This window comes from Mandrillus leucophaeus, unplaced genomic scaffold, assembly GCF_000951045.1.
Source record: "Mandrillus leucophaeus isolate KB7577 unplaced genomic scaffold, Mleu.le_1.0 Scaffold374, whole genome shotgun sequence".
NCBI lineage: Eukaryota > Metazoa > Chordata > Mammalia > Primates > Cercopithecidae > Mandrillus > Mandrillus leucophaeus.
In genome coordinates, this window is record NW_012103965.1 from 1,990,932 (window position 1) to 1,996,196 (window position 5,265).

At 46.3% G+C, this 5,265-nt stretch overlaps 1 pseudogene; it reads right to left on the reverse strand.

The window, feature by feature from the left end:
* Positions 1-2,022: 2,022 nt before the first annotated feature.
* On the reverse strand, positions 2,023-2,295 carry LOC105546913 (annotated as a pseudogene).
* Between the last annotated feature and the right edge of the window lie 2,970 nt (positions 2,296-5,265).

The following is a 5,265-nucleotide window of genomic DNA, read 5'->3' on the forward strand; positions in this document are numbered from 1 at the left end:
GTCCCTCCCACAACAAGTGGGTATTATTACAATTAGAGGTGAGATTTGGGTGGGGACACAGAGCCAAACCATACCATTGCACCCTGGCCCTTCCCAAATCTCATGTACTCACATTTCAAAACCAATCATGCATTCACAAAAGTTCCCCAAAGTCTTAATTCATTTCAGCATTAACCAAAAGTTCAAGTCCAAAGTCTCATCTGAGACAAGGCAAGTCCCTTCTACCTATGAACCTGTAAAATCAAAAGCTGAGTTAGTTACTTCTGAGATACAATGGAGGTATAGGCATTGGGTAAATTCACCCATTCCAAATGGGAGAAATTGGGCAAAATGAAAAGACTACAGGTCCCATGCAAGTCCAAAATCCAGCAGGGCAGTCAAATATTAAAGTTCCAAAAAGATCTCTTTTGAACTCCATGTCTCACATCAAGGTCATGCTGATGCAACAGGTAGGTTCCCATGGTCTTGGGCAGCTCTGGCCCTCTGCCTTTGCAGGATACAGCTCCACTCCTGGCTGCTTTCATAGGCATTGAGTGTCTGCCGCTTTTCCAGGCACCTGGTGAGCTGTTGGTGGATCTACCATTCTGGGGTGTGGAGGGCAGTGGGCCTCATCTGACAGCTCCATCAGGCAGTGCCCCAGTGGGAACTCTGTGTGGAGTTTTCCCACCTTACATTTTCCTTGCACACTGCCCAAGCAGAGGTTCTCCATAAGGGCTCCACCCCTGCAGCATACCTCTGCCTGGACATTCAAGCATTTCCATACATCCTCTGAAATCTAAGTGGAGGTTCCTAAACCTCAATTCTTGACTTCTGTGCATCCACAGTCTCAACACCATGTGGAAGCTGCAAGAGTTGGGGCTTGCACCTTCTGAAGCTATGGCCCAAGCTGTATCCTTTTAGCCATGCTGGAGCAGCTGGGCTCTAGGGCACCAAATCCTGAGGCTGCACATAGCAGGAGAGCCCCGGACCTGGCCCAGAAAAACATTTTTTCCCTCCTAGACCTCTGGGCCTGTGATGGGAGGCGTTTCCAAGAAGGTCTCTGGCATGCCCTGGAGATATTTTCCCCCATTGTCTTGAGGATTAGCATTAGGCTCCTCCTTACTTATGCCGATTTCTGCTGCAGCTTGAATTTCTCCCCAGAAAATGAGTTTTTATTTTTCTATCACATCATCAGGCTTCAAATTTTGTGAGCTTTTTTTTCCCAAGCCAAACTGTATCCAGCTTTATTAAAGATACTTTCCATAAACAATCACGGTATTTCAGGTAGGACATGGCCAGACAATCATTAACAGTATACAACAATTTTCAAACTCCCGGGATTCTTCAATGGACTACCAAAAAGAAAGTCACTATAAAATCCAATGAAGTCTTCATCTGATGCTCTTAACAGGGAAAGTTTAGAGAGAGGTTGACGTTTCACATTCAGCATGTTGTTTAATAGCTTTTCACAAGCCGACCCTGACTTTCAGGAAGTGAAATGAAAATAGCAGAATTTATCTGAAGATTCACAATCTAGAAATGGAACCACTGCTCTTTTGACAGGTGCCATCTCAGTGGCATCACTGGAAAGTCCAGATTGTCTGACACACTGGTAACCAATGACTAGGGATCAGGTCCCAACAGACGTCTGGGCTTAAGGGAGTTAAGTGTATGCTGAAAGGTGTAAAGGGAGAAGAGGACATAAAAACAGATTTGTTTTTCCATACCACAAGGCTTTTGTGCCAAGGTAGCCATGTGTGTCAAAAGTAGGGAATCCCTCTTCCTGAGAGCCAAAATGAAGTCTCTCAAAAATAGAAGTGAAAGGTGTTTTCCCCGCATCAGTTCAGCTTCGGAGACATTCTATTAGTGACATATGCCCCTTCCCCCAGAAACAACAATGAAGTGTTCTGTGTGCTAACAGCATAGCTTTAAAAAAAAAAAAAGTGAAATAAAATTCTGCATTTTTATCAAACTTGATAAAAAATAGTATTTCAAACTGTATAGTCACCAGATGTACACACAGTTATCAAAAATGCACACACTTCATTTGGCATCTCCAGCACCTTCAGCTTTCTGTGCCTGGTCTGTTTTGGCGTCTCCATTTTCTGCAGAGTTATTCCCCTCCTTGCCAGCATCAGCTTTTCCCTTTTTCCCTTTGGGTAGCTTCTCTCCCTTCTTTGCAGGGGCCTTTTTACGCTTGGACTCTGGCCTTGGAAAAGCAGGTTTAGCAGACAACCTCGGGGATCTTCTCTGTGGTTCGTCCTTCATCTTGACTTTATCTTCTTTAACATCCCCTTCAGCCTTTCTCTTGGGCATGGTGGCGGCGACGATGGCATCGGGACTAGGCACTGAGAGCAGGATGCAGGGGCGCGGGGTTTGGTCGGTCCGGGGATCGTTCTCGCCTCTTCTTCCTCCAAACTTTGTGAACTTTTGTCATTTCCAGGAGGGAAAGTAGGTCCAATCATTCCCCAAAAACATAAATGACATATTCTCCAGGGCTCTGCCTGAGGCAGCGGCATTTAGGGTGCAGGGCTGCCCTGGAGCAGGAGAGGCCAGGGCGGATGGGTGTGACTCTTCTCCCTCCCTCCCTCGATTTGTGTTCAGAAGTATCGTCATAGTACAATGCTAAACTGAACATCAGTCTAGTCTCGAAGAAGGAGTTCAGGGAAGCATGAATGGGGGAAGCGGCCATTTCTTTCTTCCTTATCGTCACCGCCTCCTAGAAGTGGCAAGATAAGATGGCCAAGGCACAGGCCTGGGGCCAGCCTGGCTTGGTTAGACCCTGACAGTTTTGCCAAAGCAGGGAGGATTTCAGAGAGACGGGAAGTCGGGCAGGAGGGTGTCCATGACGACTACGGGCTTTCCAGTGTTTTCTACTCCTGAGAGATTTCACTGACAAGTGGAATGTGGCTGTTTTGGGAACAGTCCAAAATACGAAGTGTCCCCAGTGGGCAAGGCAGCACTGCCACCTAGAGGAATTATGAGACACTACAGCCTTGTCCTTTCAACCAACGTGTGCAAACCAACGTGTTTTCCTCTTCACAAGATGAAGAGGAGAGAAGGGGGCCAGGGGTTCCCTTATCAACTTTGAGAACCAATCGGGACGCCTAAAGGCAAAAATAGACAACAAGTGAGGCTTGGTTTTGAAGCTTTCTTTTTTATTTTTATTTTTTCCTTAGATGGAGTCTCGCTCTGTCACCCAGGCTAGAGTGCAATGGTGCAGTCTCGGCTCACTGCAACCTCCGCCTCTCAGATTCAAGCGATTCTCCTGCCTCAGCCTCCCAAGTAGCTGGGCTTACAGGAGCGCGCCACCATGCCTGGCTAATTTTTTTTTTTGTATTTTCAGTAGAGACGGGGTTTCACCATGTTATCCAGGCTGGTCTCGAACTCTGCTGGCCTCCGCCTACCAAAGTGCTGGGATTACAGGAGTGAGCCACCACACCTGGCCAATGATTATATTTCTTGTTTATTAACTGTCTTCTCCCTTAGAATGCAAGTTCCACAAGGTTAGAGATTTTTGTCTGTCCTGTTCATTGCTGTATCCAAAACAATTGCAATAGTATTCAGCATGTAATAGGTACTTAGCAAACTTTTAATGAACGAACGAGAGAATTCCAAAACAGAGAATTCTGACCAACCACCTCCTCGTTCAGAGGGGAAAACAGAGGCCCAAGAAGAAAGGCGACTCTTCTAAGCAGAACTGGAACTACAACTCAGGTCCCCCAGGCCAGCGCACTTCCTACATACCAATAATGTATGTTTCACCTACTCTCGGCCCACGCACTCATTTCTCACAAGATGGAAATAACCCTCAAGACTAAAATGTATTACTTCTTCTCCTTCTTCTTCTATTTTATTTTTTAAGACAGTCTCACTCTGTCACCCAGGCTGGAGTGCAGTGGCGCAATCTCGGCTCACCACAACCTCTGCCTCCTGGGTTCAAGCGATTCTCCTACCCTGCCTCCAGAGTAGCTGGGATTACAGGTGTGCCCCACCACACCCAGCTAAGTTTTGTATTTTTAGTAGAGATGGGGTTTCACCATGTTGTCCAGGCTGGTCTCGAACTCCTGACCTCAGGTGATCTGCTCACCTCAGCCTCCCAAAGTGCTGGGATTACAGGCATTAGCCACTGTGCCTAGCCAAAATGTATTACTTCTCCTAGGATTGTTTTTATTTTTTAAAAGTATCTCTACCCAAAAGTATAACATTGGACTTGGGAACACCATAAACAGGTTGTTGGAGAAGCTATTGGGAAGTGGGAAGCCTTGGTGGAAATCCCCAAATCATACCTTGGCCCATGCTGTCTTAGAGATGAGGCTTATCCTAGAGAAAATACCTCATTAACGGAGTCTTCAAGAAGAGTCCTTTTCCTTAGAGAATAAAGGGTACTTTCCCTAAAGTTTTACTTTTAGTTTTTTAAGAGATGAGGTCTCACTCTGTTGCCCAGGCTGGAGTGCAAAGGCATGATTACAGCTTGCTGCAGCCTCAAACTTCTGAAGGTCTCAAGCGATCTTCCTGCCTCAGCCTTCCAAATAGCTGAAATTCCAAGCAGGAGCCATGGCACCAGGTGACTTTTCCTAGCTTTAAATGGAAGAGGCTCCTAACCACGAATGTAATGACTAACTACTGCCTGACCCACTCTTACCCCAGTCTCTCAGGAGTCACCCAGTTTCCTCTTTATAATAATTATCACAAATGCATGTAACTCGGGAGAAATGGCAGAGTTTTACATCCATTCTCATTGGATTTTTGTGTCAAACTTGTGAGGGAAACTCCTTCTCCCCATTACAAAGAAAACAGGCTAGGGCCAGGCTGGGTGGCTCACGTCTGTAATCCTAGCACTTTGGGAGGCCAAGGCAGATGGATCACTTGAGGTCAGGAGTTCGAGACCAGCCTGGCTAACATGGCAAAATCCCATCTCTACTAAAAATATAAAAATTGGCCTGGCCAGGCTTGGCGGTGCGTGCATGTAATCCCAGCTACTCTGGAGGCAGGAGAAATGCTTAAACCTAGGAGGTGGAGGTTGCAGTGGTCCAAGATTGTGCCACTGCACTGTAGCCTGGGTGACAGAGTGAGACTCTCTAAAAGCAGGAGAAGAAGAAGAAGAAGAAGAGGAAGAAGAGGAAGAAGAAGAAGAAGAAGGAGGAGGAGGAGGAGGAGGAAGAAGAAGGAAGAAGAAGAAGAAGAGGAGGAAGAAGAAGAGGAAGAAGAAGAGGAAGAAGAAGAAGAAGAGGAAGAGGAAGAGGAAGAGGAAGAAGAAGAAGAAGAAGAAGAAGAAGAAGAAGA